Source organism: Lissotriton vulgaris, chromosome 3_1, assembly GCF_964263255.1.
Source record: "Lissotriton vulgaris chromosome 3_1, aLisVul1.2, whole genome shotgun sequence".
Classification (NCBI taxonomy): Eukaryota; Metazoa; Chordata; class Amphibia; order Caudata; family Salamandridae; genus Lissotriton; species Lissotriton vulgaris.
In genome coordinates, this window is record NC_141689.1 from 1788435714 (window position 1) to 1788456066 (window position 20353).

Genomic DNA, 20353 nt, shown 5'->3' on the forward strand with positions numbered 1-20353 from the left:
TTGCAGATAGTGAAGAGTAGTTAACGCAGGCCTTTACCCCCGTTGTAATCCGTCGTGCCTGCTTGTCTCTCCATTTGATTGATTGTCATCCAAGCATTTACTGTTTTACAATTGATTCTCTTTGGTTCATTCTCTATTTACAAACAAGCACAAAGTCGCAATACTCTGTTTAGTCTTTGCAGATAGTGAAAAATCGTGTAAAAAAATAAAATTAATCGAGCAAAATCAGTAGGCAACTAATTGGATCTCTTTTTGACCTCGCTAAAATAGAAATATTAGGAACAACCCTTCATGAGAAATACGAAAATAGTGAGATGAACTGAGCTCCACACCATGAGGGCTGCAAGACAGCTCGGCTCCGTCACCCACCCCGCCCAAAATAACGACAAACCCTATGCAAATATTAAAAATATATACAACACACCAGCAAAGAAACAGGGTAAAACATTTTATTAAATAACTATTTACATAACTATTTTATACTTTTTATTGCCCGATCCGGCTAGCTCAATCGATCGAGCATGAAACTCATGCACTCTGATAGCAAGCGTTGCTACTGATGCTATGCAGACCAAAACTGGTTTTCAGTTTGTACATTTTTCTAGATTTTTCCATCCAAGGTTGGTTGAGTTTGTAGAACGATGGCTTCAGATTTTCAACATACGGTGTGGTGGCGCGGACTGGGAGGGGGCGGTTCGCTCCTGCCCCCTCCCCAAGTAAGATTTTCATACGTGAAAGTACGTTAATGGTTTTGGTCCCTGAGTTGCTTCGATGTCACTGCCATTCTCAAATGGCATAAGTTCTGGATGTTGGGTGCCATAGTTCAGAGTTCTGAGCAGCGCTTGTAACACTGTCTGAAGCTTATTTCCACCTACTGCAGCTTCACTGTTCTCAAAGTAAGTGAGGGTCGTTTGTGGACCTGACTGCATTTGAAAACAATGTGATATGGTACCTCCCTAAACCGCTTGACGGAGGCCCCCGAGGGGCGATGTGATGGCACGGACTCGGAGAAGACGCTTGGCTCCGACCCCCTCCCCAAGTCTTATAGCACTGGTGTAGCCTGAGATCGCCCCCGACATAGGCGGCCGGCTCCCGGGGTCCGGCGGAACTTTTTGCCTTTTGATGACTCTTCTATTCTGGACCTTGTCCCACAATCCGTTTGACCTGAAGACACGCTGTAGTGGGGCGCCCCTTTACCGTTTTAGTTGCCATTCCGCCCGCTTTTGCTACACTGTGCCTCTTCCGCCATTCAGCTGTTTACCGCCCGCTCTTGCAACTACAGCGTCTCGCTCACCATGTAGTTGAGTTGCTCCCGCTCTTGCGATGCAACGATAAGCGACTGCCACAGGACTCTCAAAATGGCGGCCGGCTCTTCAGATTTGGGCGTGGTCCACTAAAATGGCCCTGGGACACCTTGGAACTCGGACGCTTCCCTGATAGGGCTTGGTTCCCATTCTCGAAAGCGTCCCCTCAGCCGTGAAGATTCTACAAAAGTCTTGGGGGCCCCCGACTCCCGCAGGCTTCTGGTGGGGAGCGGCTGCCATGTTTGCTCGTGGAATGGCCACGACGGACCTACGAGATGGTAGTGCTCTCATGCTGACGCCAGCTTTAGTCTGAAACATCCAGATACACTGTAAACTACCAATTCGATCAGTTCCGGTAGCGCCCCAACATGACCCAGTAGAGAAGAACTTGCCCTCCCCTCTTTGACTGATGGTTCTTGTTGCCTGTCCCCTCTGTTGTCATTTAACAGAACTTTTTGGACTGCTGAAAGGGGTTGTGTTCCGAACGCTGGTTGGTGGAGACATTTTGACTATATTCTTGACCTACGTTGTCGCGTAATGCGTTATATGACACGCCGCGTTAGCGCACCCGGAAGTGATCCGGGGCGCGGCGCGCAACGCGTAACGTAAGCATAACAGGTCATGTGACTTGTTAATAAAACTTTTTATTGGTTCATTTTACTTTTGTTATTTTAATAATGAAAAGCTTGGTCATATGACCTAAAAAATACGCTTTTTATTGATTTCGAACTTTTTTTTTTTGAACATATATGTTATAATATTCCAGGCTAATGTACTTTCCCGGAAAATTTACAACTGTCCTGCAAGTAAAATATATTCCTTTTTCGAGAAAAAGGGCGTTTCTTCGTTCCATGACGGGGCCGTTGAGTAAAAGAGACTCGGCCTGCTGTCTTAGTCGCCGATACGCCTGATTATCAGATTCTTATCGATCACTTTATGTTGCAGGAGTGGAAAACACAACTGCCCTTGACCATTTATCTTTACTGCGTTCCTACGTATTATACCTTTTATCCGTCATGTAATTGGACTGCTTTATTTCACTTGCCTTTTACTGATTCGAAAACAGTGACTAAAAGTAAAAACTTTACCAATGTAAATACTACTACCATGTTTTGTTTTAAAAACCTTTATTGTGAAAATGTCAGTATACAAATACGGGCCTATAACCACGTGGGCCGGCCACGGAGCAAACTGAAATCGTATATGATGAGGAGACATTTACATTATAGAGGAACGTAACGAGCGGGCCATTAGGTTGCAAGAACTAAGGTGTCTAACAGTTGCGGAATCAGTGGACGTATATTTTGTAATTAAATTACGACAGGGCCACTTACAAAAAAATCATCTAGATATACATTTGCGGGCAAGTACCATGGGTGACGTTAATTCGAACTTTCAATACTACAGTAATCAATAACACATCAGAACTTAATATCAATAGGGATGTCAAAATATTCAATCAATTCTCGTCCCCGCCCGCCATGAGCATCAAAACTGCATTCATATCTCGTGATATCAAGGTTGTTCAACCAGTACACAACAAGGAGTTACGAGTCCCATTTATACCGGCGCCATTTTGGGCGAAGCCGGGCAGGTGCAAGATATAGTCAAAATGTCTCCACCAACCATCGGCCAGACCAGAACCCATTTCGGCCCTTTATGCTACAAGATGGTGTCTTCCATTCAGAAAATATTGTTGGCAGCATTTTGAAAGGAAAGATAAACAGCCGTTCTCCTAGTGAGTCTCACATTGTTACATTTAGGAAGAATGTTGAAGAGTAGTATGTGGAAAATCTGAAGCCATTTTTCTACAAACTCTCAATCAGCCTTGGATGGAAAAAAAAATCCTGAAGAATGTACAAACTGAAAACCAATTTTTGTCTGTATAGCATCAACAGCAACGCTTGAGTCAGCTTTGTGTGAAGCCGCCATTTTGATTCAATCAATAACGTCCCCCTGCACACATTCAGGGACCTGGTCGTGTCTTCAGGTGAAACGGATTGTGGGACAAGAAGCAAAAAGGAAAAGGAAAAAAGTTCTGCCGGACCTCGGGAGCCGGCCGCCTATGTCATGTGCGATCTTTGGCCACACCAGGGCAATAGTGAAGCTGCAGCAGGTGCAAATAAGCTTCAGACAGTCTTACAAGCACTGCTCAGAACTCTCAACTATGGCACTCAACATCCAGGACTTGCCATTCGGATCTTGGCGCCTTGTGCTGGTTCCGACCTATTCACACATCGGTCCACTACTGACATCACCTCATAAGCCAACGGGGCGCCCCACGCCGACTTTCGGCGCAGCATTGTAGGATGGCCACACCAGTGCGGCAACTTGCTGGACACCACCTCGGTGCCATCCGGATCTCGGCGCGTTCGAGTCACTGTACCGCAAGAGTGACCGGAACTCAGCTGGACACGCCGTCTTTCGGCGCAGCATTGTAGGATGGCCACACCAGTGCGGCAATTTGCTGGACACCACCTCGGTGCCATCGGATCTCGGCGCGTTCGAGTCACTGTACCGCAAGAGTGACCGCAACTCAACTGGACACGCCGTCTTTCGGCGCAGCATTGTAGGATGGCCACACCAGTGCGGCAACTTGCTGGACACCACCTCGGTGCCATCCGGATCTCGGCACGTTGTGCTGCCTTCGGCCTACTGTAGCCGCAAGTGCGGACGCAACTCAGTTGGACGGCGAGTGAAACGCTAAGGGGCGCCCCACTGCAGCCGAGGAGCCTCCATCTTGGGGGAGACGCACAGCCCCCACTGACTGACGCGACCTCACAGGCCAACGGGGCGCCCCACGCCGACTTTCGGCGCAGCATTGTAGGATAGCCACACCAGTGCAGCAACTTGCTGGACACTAACTCGGTGCCATCCGGATCTCGGCGCGTTGTGCTGCCTTCGGCCTATTCGCACATCGGTCCGCTACTGACGCCGCCTCACGTGCCAACGGATTTTCTACGCTTTTTGTAGCCCTATGCCGCATAACAGGTCATGTGACTTGTTTATAAAACTTTTCATTGGTTCATTTTACTTTTGGTTTCCTAAAGATGGAAGGCTTGGTCATATGACCTAAAAATAACACTTTTCATTGGTTTAGAACATTTTTTTTTCCCAAATGATGAAAGCCCCACCTTGTTTCTGGATGATTCAGACTGAAACTGGCGTCAGCATGAGAGCACCACCATCTCGTGACTCCGTCGTGGTCATTCCGCGAGCAATCATGGCAGCCGCTCCCCACCGGAAGCCTGCAGGAGTCGAGGGCCCCAAGACTTTTGTAGAATCTTCACGGCTGAGGGGACGCTTTCGAGAATGGAGCCCAAGCCCTAGCAGGCAAGCGTCCGAGTTCCAAGGTGTCCCAGGGCCATTTTAGTGGACCAGGCCCAAAACCGAAGAGCCGTCCGTCATTTTAAGAGTCCTGTGGCAGCCGCCTATCGCTGCACTGCAAGAGTGGGCGGAAGTCAACTACATGGTGAGCGAGACGCTGTAGCCGCAAGAGCGGGCGCAACTCAGCTGGATGGCCGCCACCTGGGGAGGCCCGTTCACGCCGTCTCCCCCACGCCCCCCCCGGGCCGCCCCACGCCAATTTTCGGAGCAGCATTGTAGGATACCAAAACCAGTGCGGCAGTTTACTGGACATCACCTGGGTGCCATCCACATCTCAGCGCGTTCTGCTGCCTTGGGACTATTCGCACAACAGACCGCTACTGACGAGGCCTCCCCCCGCACCACCCGGGACGCCCCACGCTGTTTTTCTGAGCTGCATTGTAGGAAACCAAAAACCAGTGCGGCACCCAGGTGACATCACCTGGGTGCCGTCCAGAACTCAGCACGTTGTGCTGCCTTGGGACTATTCGCACAAAAGACAGCTTCTGACCATTGTTGCTTTTTTTTTGTCAAAGAATGTTTAAATGTATTTACAGTTTTTGTTGCGTTCGTTATATTTAAAAGTTAATAAAGTTTTATAATCCTACTTTGTTGGAGTGCTATATATTTTTAAAAAATCGGGTGAATGGGGCCTTGAATCGGGTTATTGTCATGTGTGGGCTTTGCAAGTGTACTGCTACAGGATCGGACATTTCAAACTCAAATGCACGTTCTTTTTCTTACCTTTCCGAAGCATGGAGCGCAATAGCAGGCAGAGAAAGGGTGATGCAAGTGTTGAACACTGCCTGGCCTGGCAAGTTGCTGGCAGTGCCCCCCCCCCCCGCCCGCTCCTGAAGGAGGGCACACACACACCGCCGCCCCGAGTACTTCACAGATCTTTAAAAGACCATGCGCTTGCTCATGAGGCTTAAATGGTTTATCACCCCTTCTAGAGCCCCTGCATCGACCCTCTGACGTTTCCTGGAAGAATTAGCACGTAACACAATACCAAGCCCTGTCAGCTGAAACCCCCGAGGAATCGTGGGGCATATTATCAAAGGGGTTTATCTCCGCTTTTTTGGCTTTAAAAGCCAAGAAAGCGGAGATAAAATTATTTCCCTACTACCAAGCTGTCGCTAACACCAGTTAGTGACAGCTAAAAGGAGATAGCGACCATCTTGGGCCCCGCTTTGCATGTCAGTGATATTTATCACTAATGACATGCAAAGTGGGCGTGCCAAGATGTTAGCGACTGGAAACAGTCCCTAACATCGCTATCTCCTATTACCAACTTTTGGAGATATTCGCTCTAAGCGCGAATATCTCCAAAAGCTAACACCTGCCCTGAGCAGTTCTTAGCCATGTTATCCAATGGGAGGTGGATAACATGGCTAAGAGCATTTGCTCGATAATGCATGAATATCGCTGACTTTTCAGCGATATTCATGCATTGCGGCCGTTTTTTATTGCATTTGCGATAAACCTTGCTAATAGCAAGGTTTATCTGCGATAAAAATCGCCGATGTGCGGCGATAATTTTTGTCTCTAAACAAGTTAGAGACAAAAATTATCGCTAGTTGTTGGTAATATGCCCCCAGGTTTTTGCTTGCAGAAATCGGGAGGCGGGAGACTAGCACTGAAATCAGTAGTCTCACGCCTGAATCGAGAGGGTTGGCATGTCTGGATTCTCTACAGCTGGGACCATAAACTACATCCGCAGGGCTAGGTGATAGCCTGGGACCGGCCTGGCATCTAAAATGGCTGCCGTGCACGACAAAATTGTGGCATTGGAAAAAAGGCAAGATGGCGCAGACAATGTTTATCAATAAGGATTCATTTATAACAAAATATTTTATCGCACTGACAAATTGGCGGTCAACACTTCCTGATTTCCATCGAATCGAACGTTAACAGACGTCACGCAGCAAAAAAAAAAAAAAGCTCACGCACAGCCGCTGGAAGACATGTATCAACATATATGAGCCTCCTCAGCCACCCTCAGAAAACATAAGGGATCAGGATACGTCTCCCGCACCCCCTTATACCTAGTAATTTAATTAAAACGAAACACAAAATGGCGAATTCCCGTTTCGCTACCAGTTTGCGGCCTGGGAAGCGCTTCTACCGTGAAAAATCAATTTTTTTTCCCCACGGGACCCTTTAATAACCCCAACATCATTCCTAGGGGGTCAAGAGGGGAATACCTTGCCCCCTTTCATTAAATTCCCCCTTCGTTTTTCACCTCTTCTTCTCTCTCGATCCTACCGAGAGACAAGATGGCGCACGTACAGCCGCTGGAAGACATATATCAACATATATGAGCCTCCTCAGCCACCCTCAGAAAACATAAGGGATTAGGATACGTCTCCCGCACCCCCTTATACCTAGTAATTTAATTAAAACAAAGCACAAAATGGCGAATTCCCGTTTCGCTACCAGTTTGCGGCCCAGTTCGCGGCCCGGGAAGCGCTTCTACCGTGAAAAATATTTTTATTTTTATTTTCCCCACGGGACCCTTTAATAACCCCAACAACATTCCTAGGGAGTCAAGAGGGGTATACCTTGCCCCCTTTCATTAAATTCCCCCTTCGTTTTTCACCTCTTCTTCTCTCTCGATCCTACCGAGAGATAAGATGGCGGCCGCTCCGGACTGTTTAGAATGTTGACAGACACCGGAGAGCCAATCAGCTTCGCATCGCAAAGTTCCGTTTCGGGAAAAGTAAGCGGACCGGAGCGCAGCCCGGAGCGCTGTTACAGATATATATCTTGTTTTGAACGTTAATTTCTCAAAATCCACTGGAGCACATATATTGAGACCTAGCAAAGGCACATCGGGCTAACAGTCCCTACAATTTTGCCAAGTTTCGTGCAAATCCATTCAGCCGTTCGAGCTAAAAGTGAGGCCAACCGCCCTATGGATTCCGTCCACAAACGCCAAAGTTATTAGACATAGAATTTTCAAAAATCCCATAGGGAAAAAATCCTAACTATATATACCTACTGGCGACACGCCAGTAGGTAATATATATATATATATATATATATATATATGAAGTGGTGGATACATGCACTCATAACTAGTTTCTTGCTTTTTCTTTTTTCCTTTTCATCAGGTAGCCAAGGCTGAAACAGAAGAGCAGAGGCATGGGTAAAGGAGGTCAACAACCAAGACACAACTACAACAGAGGAGAAAGCAGACACCAGCGGGGTGTGCACATGCCAGAGAGTGACTCAAACTTGTCAAAGAGACACTGAGTGGAGACCACAGAGTTGATGGTTGTATTGAACCCCACATGCCAAGAAGAGTCCAAGAATGGGGCTCTTCTGAGCTAAAAAGATGTAAATTTAAGAGTTTATAACTATGCAGAGAATAGTTTTGAATCACACATTCTAAATCCTTAAAGCCTAGCATAGTCCTAAAATACTTCTCTGTATCAAATGCAGCCTTTTATCGACTTACAATAGTAAAATATATCCGCAACGCTACAAACTCTGACTACAAGCTCTAGGCTGCAGAAACCAAAGATGCTCTTGACCCAGAGGAACTTAAATTCTAACATTTCAAGATGACCACCACAATCCCCAAGTCTCATAAGGGGATTTTGGTTTCATGAGACATAGAGTCTTGCTTGGATTTCCTAATGTGTGTCTTGTAACACATCTAGCTCAAATGTGAAGCTTCTTTCCAGGTGGTGCCAAAACAGCATACTATCACCCTGTTCTACAGTGTGAAGTGTCACACCTCTGTGCAAGACCAGCAAGGAGGTAAATGTCTTTTAGTATGTCTTCCCACTCTGCCCCTAAAACTACCTCTGTATGTCCTGAAGCTCATGAGATGGCTGGTCCTACCCACAACACAAAATGCCAGAGAAGGAGATACACAGGGTCTTCGTGTCAGACCCACAGCCAGGAGTTTTTGTCCTCAATCTAGAGCTGCCTTTTGCATACACTATCTGGTAGGGAGACAGACTTTAACTTTTTGTTTACCTTTGGACTTTCCGAAGGATTTGAGTTTTACTTTTGGACTTGGGAACATTGCTTTGCATTACCTCTTCTTGGACAATTTGCATCTTTTCATCATTATCCCTGTTTGAATATTGTAAATATACTTGTCCCTTGACATTGCCGATGTGTTGTTTTCTGTACTGCATCCCCCTCCCAGTTGACTCTTCATCCCTGGACTCAGCCAGTATTATGGCTATTCTTCCCCTTTACATAGACAGTTAACTTTTCATTTCCAAAGCCACATACTAGATTATAAGTTTAATTTTCGTGAACACAGTAAACTATGTTCATGAATATGATAGCAATGAAGATTCTAACAATTTTGACCAAGAATATGTCAACACAGTTCTGAATATTAGTGAAAATGGTAAAGTGGCAAAGTTTCCTTCATATCATATCAACATTTATGGTATTAGCACACATGTACTTGGAGACTCTTGTGCTTGGAACACCATAATTTTGTTAGATAAAGTCAAGAAGAACTGGCCACATAAGTCCTTATATGCTCCCGATATTGCTCCTGGAGGTTATATTGGTCACAAAATTTACTTAGTTGGATATTTTTGGGCTACTTTGGAATTTGCTGGGCGTCTTACTTTTGGGAACATTTATGTTGCAAAGAAAGGACAATCCCTGTTAGGATGGCCGCCTTAGGAAGAGATTGGGCTGAGACTAGATCCCAGAGCGAATCCTCAGGTTTATGCAATTAGCACCCCTACTTCTAATATGATGATGCTGACTCCAGTTACATTGAAGAGCTTAAAACAACATTTCCTAATGTATTTATAGCTAGGTTTTAAACATTGCATCAAACTTGATGAGGGTGCCATGCCTATGCGAGACAGAGTTAGGAATGTGACTTTATCATACAGAGGTAAACTTAAAGACATGTTATATGATTTCTGTCAAAAACATTAGTGAACCAGTGGAATCTTCACCTTGGGTCTCTCAGGTGGTCATTTTGGTCAAACATTTTGGCGAATTGAGGTTGTGCATTTACTTGCGCAATCTCAATAATGCTATTTGGGGGAATTCCCATCCTCTCCTTAACCTGCATGAAATGGTCTCTACCCTAGCAGAAGCTAAAGTTTTTTTCTTGCATTTACCTTGCTAGTGTGTACCAACAAATTGTTCTTCATGAGGATTCCAAAAACCTTATTGCCTTCATGACACCTGAAGGTTTATTCAGGTTCTGTCGAATGCCTTTTGGTTTGGCCAGTGCAGCTTCTGTATTCCAGACACTTGTGAAAGAAACCTTGGCAGGCATAACGGGTACAGTGGCTTTTCAAGTTGATAGTAATCAGAAAGGTCCACCTCGAAGAGGGTCAGTGTGTATCCTGTTGTTTATGGAATACACAAAATGTGTTAAAATACCTCTCACACACCAAAAGGGCCCCTACACACTGACCCTCTTCGAGGTGGACCTTTCTGATTACTGTTACTTTCGCAAGAGGAGGACGTGCCCACCTCGGTGCCACACAGCACCACCTCTTCCTTCCCCCCATTTGATTTACCTACTTTTCAAGATGATATACTTGTTTTGGGAGAGACAATCAAGACCATGATTGCAATCTGAGAATTTTTTTGTCAGCCTTATCTTTAAAAGGCCTTAAATTACAAGTTGACAAATGCAAATTTAGGAAGCTGGAGGTAGAATATTTGGGACACAATATTACTGGTAATGGCATTACGTCAAAGAAAACCCATGTATATAATATTATCAAAGCTCCTACTCCTGTTACTAAAGAGCAGCTAGTGGCTTTCTTAGGCCTAATTGAGTTTTATGCTACATTTATTCCCAAGTATTCATCTAAGGTGGAGGTTTTTAGGAGTTTACCAAAGAAAAATGCACAGTTTACTTGGACTGAGGAAATTACACATGCATTTAAGCACTTTAAAGAATTTATTATAAATGCTCTATGTTTGAAACCTTTCTTTGTTGGGAAACAGTGTGTGGTAATGGTTGACACCAGCAATACTGGACTAGGAGGAGTGTTAATGCAAATAGACAGTGGAAGAGAATGGATAATTGCTTGTGCACCCAGAGCCTTAAAGGATGCAGAGAAAAACTATTCTGTAATTGAAAGAGAACTGCTGGTGTGTGTCTGGGGTACTGGAAACTTCAGAACATTCTTATGGGGCACTAAGTTCATTATGAAAACTGACCAGAAACATTTCATCCACATGATGGCACCAGGTGGTGGGCGGACAATGTCAGCAAGACTAGCTATATTAGCAACCAGTTTGCAAAACGTTCAGTGTCAGTTGGAGTTTGTGAGTGGCAAGAGCAATGTTCATGCTAACTGCATTTCTAGATTTCCCTTGCCATGTAATAAACTGGAGACGGTTGACAAAGAAGATTGTGAAGTAACATTTACATTAGGAGACATAAATATTGTTAGTAATGCTTCTTCCATTCAAGAAGGGAAATGGATTTAGGAAATGGAAAAAGATAGTGAGCTTAAAGTGGTATCACACTCTAATTTACATGGGTGGCCTGAGCAAAGGAAAAGAAATGGTGACATCATGAGTTTTTTCAAAATTCAAGAAGAATTGGCTATTGAAAATGGCATTATTGTCAGAGGTGACAAATGTGTACCTCCTTTCACATTAAGAGACAAAATCATCAAATTAACTCATGAAGGTCACATGGGTATTTCTGGTACCATGAGATGAATTAAGGAGAGTTTCTGGTGGCCTTGTATTAACAGTTGCATTGAACGTCATGTGAGAATGTGTAGTGAGTTTGCTCTCAGTGACAAATCAGCTAGAGCTTTTTGTACTGATCCTCAACCGGTTAAACTTCCTGAAGCTCCTTGGTGTAAACTTGGCATTGGCATTATTGGTCCTTTTAGGGTGTTACCTAAACAAGAAGCTTATGGTATTGCTCTAATAGACTAATACTCTAAGTGAACAGAACTTAAAATGGTAAAGGAAGTTACTTCTGAGAAAATTATTGTATTCTTGGATGTAGTGTTCTGTAGGGAGGGCATTCCACAAGAAATTGTTACTGACAATGGACCCCAATTTGTCAGTAACCGCTTGGATGATTTCTTCACAAAGTGCGGCATGACACACAGAATGATTTCTGTGTTCCACCCAGAGGCTAATGGTCAAGTGGAAAGTTTTAACCGTGTTGTTAAGGAAGCCATTCAGTTATCCATTAAGAGTGGTCTCAATTGGAGAAACGCTTGGCAATCCATGATGTTGGCATAGAGGACATCCACTACTGCTATCACTACAGTTCGTCCATTTGAGTTATTGAGGGGACGCAAGCCAGGATCCAAATAAGTACCTTGGTGGCTTAAGATGAGCTAACAGTGAAACTGATTTGGATTTTGTTGGTATTCGATGCAAAATGGAGGAATATAAACTCAAGATGAAGCATGAAATGAGAAGAAAGAGTGGTACAGTGAGTAAACAAGGTGTAGAAGTTAATGATATGGTCCGCATTAGGAAATCTAAAGTTGATGGAAAGGGATGCAGTGTCTGGTCTGAACCTGTTCGGGTTATTCAGGTCTTCACAAATGCTGTATGCGTAGATGGGGGACTGTATGGAATCTTAATAGGATTTCCCTTTTTATAGGTAAAATGGATTATATGGACAATTCTACCATCATGTTTTTCTTAATATAAAGGAGGGTGAGTGCAGCACCAATGGACAACCTGTTATAGTCAGTGATATTAAGTATGCTCATAGACAATTAAGAATGAAACACCCTCCTGTGAAGTTTTAAGATTATTTTTTGACTTTAAAAAAAAGGGGGGAAGGTGTGTTACATGCGCGTTGCGCATTTTATATAAGTGCATCTTTTGAATGGTGTTTTCTCCATGTGTTTGCTCGCGCGGTGAGTGTGATACAAGCAGACTCTTCCTCCGCTTGTATCAGGCTCACAGTGTTTGCAGCGTTGCCAGGGAACATGGGGTTTGTATGTGACAGGGAGGGGAACGGCTGGCTCGCGGTATGTTGTGGGATTTCAATGGGGATTGTTTGTATATATGTACTATGTTTGGCGGTTACGCAATTCATTGGCAGGAACCAGCTACTGCCTGTTATGTTATTCTTGTTCCTGGAGTAAAGATTGATATACAAGCCATTTTCTCCTGTGTCCTCTTTGGATTTCCAACAGATATGGTAAGTGTTATTGGAAATTAGATTTTACAACTCTTATTACAGAAATTAAAGTGGGGTGTACTAACCATTCAGATATCCTTAAGTACTTAATTGCTGTGTATGTACAGTGAATATCAGTTAAAACATAGTTGTTCATATCTTTTTAATTTTTAGATGTAACTACGGTGCCAAAGTTGTTTCAGGAAAACCTTATATTTCCATTAAGTCTAATACCTGTAACTGAGCTTGATTGAATTTCTCAGAATCAGTAGAACAGGGTAAGAGCACATGGGACTGCAACCGTTTGGATTTTAAATGAGGACATTTTTGTAACTGTGTGGTATGATACAAAAATGTATGTGCTGGTTGCAGGGCCCCTAAGTATTACTTTTCACTTCTCTCTACGTTTAGCGTCTGGAGCCACGAAACACGTGCTGGCTAAAACTATGTGCTGAATACAATGTTGAATCCAGTGTTGTAAAATGTTTTGCTTATTTGTGATGTTCATTTAATCTAAAATACGTCAGTCTGATTGGATGTGTTAAAACTAATTTTGAAAAGTTTGGCCTATTTTAAAATCTCCACATAGGAAATGTTACTTGGAATTATGACTAGATGAAGATCTGATTTATGATCCTTGTAATATAGCTGTTTATATCTGATACCAATAACTTAGAAATCAAAACTTTTGAATACTGAACTGATTTTTCTGGAGGTTGTTTAATCACGCTCTCTACAAAATCTTTTTATATATTGATAGTGTTGTAGTTTACCTGTCTGGGTGGTAGGAATGCATTTAGATGCGTGACCTGATTGTTACAATGCCACTGGACAGGCTTCTGATGTTTTAGCTGTCATAAACAATGCACTTGCCAGCTTGACATGGGGACTATATAAGAGAAAGTTATTATGTGCGAAGGTTAGTATAAGCAGTTTACAAGCTGTGTGTGAGTGACAAGTGTGGGATGTATGTGGAGAGGTGTGGTGTAGTGGCCAGGGCAGCTGACTTCGGAGCACAGGGTGCACGGTTCAATCCCTGGCTCAGGCGGCTGCTCAGCTCAGCACCATGTGACTTTGGGCAATAGCGCACTTATTTTCCATGATGGCCCCCAGCGCTTTGCGATCCGCAAGGGTGAGTAGTTTGCGCTTTATAAATATGGATTTACATTGCATTTACATGTATGCCTATGTTTGACTGAGGAAATATGTGTTGTTGAAGAAAGGGTGACATGAGTGGGGAGATACAATGCACAATTAAGTTTTGTTCTAAGCTGGCCAGATGCTGAAAATACCTAAAACGGGCAGGCAATATTACAAATCGCAGTGAATGGCAGAGAGGATTTGTTCACTGGAGGAACACATTCAATTGCACCTCCAGAAAAAGCCATTATCCTAGAAAACGTCTCATCAATTCTGTTTTTGGTATCCCACATTGCATACTTACACCTGAAATATATTCTCAGAGCCTGTGAGGTCCTGACACATGGTCACCTGCTCTGCTCCATTGAAAACAGCCCATATAGTTTTCTGAAGTGATAAACAAATTTCAGTACAAGAAATGTATCTTCTTCAATTAATTGCTTTCTCTTGAATGTGGTGGGTAGTACCCTGTAGGTGTTAGGTTGGATGTGAACTGTGGTGTCTGAAAAATCATAGTCAAAGGGCAAGAGGGAAGAGCCTATGGTGAGGATGTATTTGTGTGTTTGCAGAGTTAATACTTCTCAAGTGTTTGGGAGTTAACTCGGGTGAATGATGTTGCCCTATTCTCTACCATTCTTCATAGGGCTAACTGTGATCTCTGCTTCTCCTGTAGATAACTTTGCCTATACGAATACATCAAATCCATTTGTGGAGTTACGCGTAGAAACTTTACAGTCGTTCTTTCAGTCACACGAGTCTCTATCCCCTTATGTAAGCAGGTGGAGACTCATACCCCTACTACTGGAAATGATGAATACCATTTAGGCATAGATTTCCATTCAGAGATAATCAGAAATCTACATAGGCAAATAGCTCTGCACATAGATTCCCTATATCAATAGGGCCCAATAAATTAATTTGTTTTTTTACATTCATCCTGTATGAGCACAAGTGCCATATTTTCATGTAATACTCTACCTTACTCGATTTCAATGTAATCTTTATTGTGTCTTTTAGTCTTTACATCTTTGCTGTGCATGGGCACAGTCTGTGCTATCTGTCACATAGAGCATCTTGTGCTTGAGACTGGCTAAGCAAAGATATAAACAGTGTTAGAAGTGGAGTTTATGTTTAGCTAATGTGCACCCAAGTCAGACAGAACTCACCGCTCTGGTCAGGGAAAGCTACATACACAACTGAGATAACCTGGCTCGCCCTCTAGTAGATTGGCATAGAGCAGGCAGGATTATCAAAAAGGCAATGTGTAAAGCATTTGTGCAACACACACACCCACACACACAGTAACACAATGAATACACCACAAAAATACTCCACGCAAGTATAGAAAAATAGATCATTGTATTCTGAGCAAAGCAAGACCAAAATGATAAAACTCACATGTATACTTTTTAAGTTATAAAAATATTAAAAATAGTAGTGCTATAATTATCTCCATTCTTTTTAGAATCTTTATGGTAATGCTAGAGAGGAAGGGCACAGGAGCTTTCTCAATGTAGGAGCACAAGTGTATTACTCCCTCCAAGTCCTCACTGAGGAAGTCTCTGCTCTGTACCTCAAGACCGGAAAGCTGGGAAATAGCCCCTAGCAGCCCGCGATGTTGCATAGTCTGGCTGCAGATACCTCTCCGGTTTCGGGGGATCACAGTACCTTTGTCGAAACCAAGACTGTCATTCAGCGAGTCAGGCTGCGGCTCTCTTTGATGATGGAGGAGGGGCACAGCATAATCCGGCACGCTGTAATCCAGGAAAGGGGGTGCTGCAGGTGAGTTCTGGTTGTCAAGACAACGGGGCAGTGTAGCACGCTGCTCGCTGCAGCACCCACAGTGTCTGGTTTAGAGGCAGGGCGCTTGAGCTAGCACATACTGAAGTGCTTGGTCACGGTCCTAGGTACAGACGGTGCCAGACTGCAAAAGGGGGGGTCTCAGCAGCCTTCTTTCTGGAGTGTGCATTGGAAACAAGGGAACAAACAGAGCTCAATCTCTCTTGGCCCGTGTGGAGAGAAGTGCTGATCCTCATTATCACACGCTCTGGATGCACCACCAGGTGAAGCACTTGCTCTGCTCCAACCATGAGCAGGGGATTAGGAGCAATTTTTGGTGTCAATATCCCTCTGCCAGATGCACTGGGTGTATAATCCCTCAACAGGGACTAGAAGGTGAAGCCTTTAATGGCCCTGAGACTTCGGGGTACAGGGGGCATGCCAACAAGCCTTTGGAGAATGATTTTAGTCCACACAGCACAAAAGTATCAGGCAGCACACCAGCACAGCAAGGCAGATCGCAAAGTGACAGTCCCTTCTGCCGCTCAAAAAGTAGTAGACCAGCACAGCAGAGCTGTTAGTTGAGAGGCAGTCCCTCCTCGCAGCACAGCATTTCCTTTTAGCAATGTGTACATGAAGACATAGCAACGTCTTGTAACAGGTCCAAAGAGTGTCCGATGGGGTCAGAGACCCAGTACTTATACCTAAAAGTGCCTTTGATGTGGAGGTGACTTCAAAAGAACTCACTGGAGTGCCCAGGTCCCCTTTCAGCCCAGCTAGCCTAGCTATGGAGTACATCAGCCCTTTGTGTGGAGACAGGACAATACCTATGCAAGTGAAGTGTTACTTCCTCTCCTCCCTCCTGCACAGGATGATCCATCATTATACAGATGAATGCAGATGCTGTTGAGTATCCTGTGTTGTGGCTGTCTAGAGGGAATGCACAAATGTAACTTTCACCCAGCCCAATCCAGATGTGTATTGGAGACAGGCTGTTAGTCACACAGAGCAGTACGTGGAGAGAAATGTCCACTTTCTAAAAGTGCCATTTAAAAAAAAAAGTCAAGTTAAATCCAACCTTACCAGTAAGTAGGATTTATCAGTACCATTCCAAACATATGATAAAAATAAAATAGCTACTCCTATTTGATCAGGAATTACAGCGTACAATATTAGTAAGGAATTCTCAATGCGAGGAGTAGGCCTTACTGTAGTGAAACACTAAATAGGCTGATTGTCACTACAAGGACATGAAAAACATAAAGTTACTTGTCCTATCCTTTACTTACATAGCACCATGGCCTTAGGCATGATATTGAGACTATGAGGTGGGAGGTATATCGTGTGTAGAATGTTGAACTGTATACGTTTGAAATTGGAGTTCCTAGATACCTTTGTGATGTTCTCTAGAGATTTCCTACATTCCACGTCAGATAAAGGTCTACTGATTAGTTCCCCCCATTTATCCTGCAGGTGAGTCAGTTTCGGAGTCCTCAATGCCATTATTGCCCTATACACCCATTTTACTAGGTGTCTGGCTGTTCCCAGTGTCACCATTGCCTGGAGGACTGGGTGTGTGCTTGGCTCATGGGTGTCCCTGCCCCAAAGTGCGGTCATAGCCCCCCTAACTGCATGATAATTTAAAGATTAACCCAGGCCTAGGTCGTGATATTACAGAAACTCAGAAAGGGGTAGTAACTCCCCAACCTGGTAGTGGTCTCAAACTGTGATCACCCCGCTTCTGCCCATACTCTCAACTGACCTGTGTAAGGGGGCACCCATCTCCCTCCCTGGGTAATCCCACTACTGGTAAGTCAGGTGCATATAGTGGGAGTTCAACTTCTCGTTTTAAGCATCTATGCCAGCATTTCAGGGCCACCGCTAATAGTACTCCCATGTTTTTAATCTTATATTTGGGTTGCAGCATTCTGGGCAACAGTAGTTTCTCCGCTAACGCCAGCGTCTTCTGTCCCAGTTCCTCTAGCCATTGTGCCAGCCACTGAAGTTGTGCTTCAAGGTAATAAGCCTCAAAATCCGGTGCACCCAATCCCCCTAGATTCAATGGTTTTCTTAATACCATGTGGGACACTCTGTTCTACCCACCATCCCAAATCAGATCTTTCAGCAGAGCGTCCATATCTTTAAGCCATTTCTTAGGGATTACAACTGGAAGATTCACAAAGTAATATAACAATTATATTCAATGTTATCTGTACATTTTATTTACAACAAGGGGTGGTGAGGGACAAAGTCTCTGAATTAAGCAGTAAACTCTCACCCAGTCAAGAGATCAGGGCTAGATCCAACACCGTTTTTTAGCTCACTGCACCATCCCAGTTTCAGAACCTGGCTGTATGCAAATTAGTCTGTTCCTGTCCCAGTGCATGATGGGAACAGGGCAAACCAAACTACAAAAGCCAATTCTTACACTGGGAAGGAAACAAGCTCCCGGGGACCGGTTTCTGGCATTACAGCCGTCTTCTGCCCGGTTTGCTTGAATCCTGATGGTGCAATGAGCAAGGGACTCACATCTGAGTATACCCTTCCACGCTTAGGGTGGACAAAAATATTTACAACAAGGGGTGGTGAGGGACAAAGTCTCTGAATTAAGCAGAAAACTCTCACCCAGTCAAGAGATCAGGGCTAGATCCAACACCGTTTTTTAGCTCACTGCACCATCCCAGTTTCAGAACCTGGCTGTATGCAAATTAGTCTGTTCCTGTCCCAGTGCATGATGGGAACAGGGCAAACCAAACTACAAAAGCCAATTCTTACACTGGGAAGGAAACAAGCTCCCGGGGACCGGTTTCTGGCATTACAGCCGTCTTCTGCCCGGTTTGCTTGAATCCTGATGGTGCAATGAGCAAGGGACTCACATCTGAGTATACCCTTCCACGCTTAGGGTGGACAAAAATATTTACAACAAGGGGTGGTGAGGGACAAAGTCTCTGAATTAAGCAGAAAACTCTCACCCAGTCAAGAGATCAGGGCTAGATCCAACACCGTTTTTTAGCTCACTGCACCATCCCAGTTTCAGAACCTGGCTGTATGCAAATTAGTCTGTTCCTGTCCCAGTGCATGATGGGAACAGGCAAACCAAACTACAAAAGCCAATTCTTACACTGGGAAGGAAACAAGCTCCCGGGGACCTGCATATAGCCAGGTTCTGAGCTGGGATGGTGCAGTGAGATAAATAACGGTGATGGATCAAGCCCTGATATTTGGACTGGGTAAGAGTGGTCTGCTTAATTCAGACACTCTGTTCATCACCACCCCCTTTTCTGAATCGTTTTTGGCCACTATAGGTGTGGCAGGGTATACTCAGACATGAGTCCCTTTCTCACTGCACCATCAGGATTCAAGCAAGCCGGGCCGAAGAAGGCTGAAATGCCAGAAACCGGTCCCCGGTAGCTTGTCTCCTTTCTGGTGAAGAATTGGCTTGGTAGTTTAGTCTGCCCTGTTCCCATTATGCACTGGGCCAGGGACAGACTGATTTGCATATAGCCAGGTTCTGAGCTGGGATGGTGCAGTGAGATAAATAACGGTGATGGATCAAGCCCTGATATTTGGACTGGGTAAGAGTGGTCTGCTTAATTCAGACACTCTGTTCATCACCACCCCCTTTTCTGAATCGTTTTTGGCCACTATAGGTGTGGCAGGGTATACTCAGACATGAGTCCCTTTCTCACTGCACCATCAGGATTCAAGCAAGCCGGGCCGAAGAAGGCTGAAATGCCAGAAACCCATTTTGATCAGCATGGACTAGTCTCTGCATATATGGCATTAATCTGGTGGCCTATACTTTGCTTAATATTTCAAAATCAACTTTCAGCATTCCCAGTGGTCTGGAGTCCGCTGTGCTCGGTGAGTCCGACCTAGGTTTTGACAAGGGGACACCAGTACCCCCCTGGTGGAAGCCGGTAGCAGACCCCTCTGTAGTGCAGCTGTATAAATGTTTTCCAGGTACAGGGCCAGGCTGGTATTATAAGCACTATAAAATTCTGCCAGGAGGCCATCTGGCCTGGGAGCCTTCCCTCTGGCCATTAACTTAACTGCAGTATCAATCACTTGTGCCCACACTGCTACCTTCATATTTTCCTGTGCTGTCTCGTCTACCTCCCTGAGCTCCAAGCCCACTAGATACACTACCAATTCAACGTCCTGTGGTTCCTCCGGCCCTCCGTACAATGCAATATATGTTCTCAGATCCAGTAGTCTCCGTCTCACTGTATTTGCTTTTTCTTTTCAATAATTCTTTCCTGTTCTCCCTGTCATTCTCGGTAGCCCTGTCTAATGCCTGTATTTGTGCTTGTTGCATCTGGATCGCATTGTTAATCTCTCGTCTAGCGTCCACAGTCTGACCCATACATTGCCCCCAGATTACCACACTATAAATGCATCCCATTCAATCAAGGGGATGCTAGCTGTACCCTGATAGGTTGCAAAATAGTGCGAGATGGCTGTGGATAGCTTTTGTGTGAAGCAGTCATCTTCAATGAGGCCAGGATATAATCTCCACAGCGGGGTGGCTGCACTCTCATAGGTAGGAGCAGATCTAAGTGGACTAGGGTCTCGCTAAGGAGCGCCCTTGATATTCTGTTATTGCCAGTTGTCTGGAGCAAAGGAACATATCTAGTGTAGTATG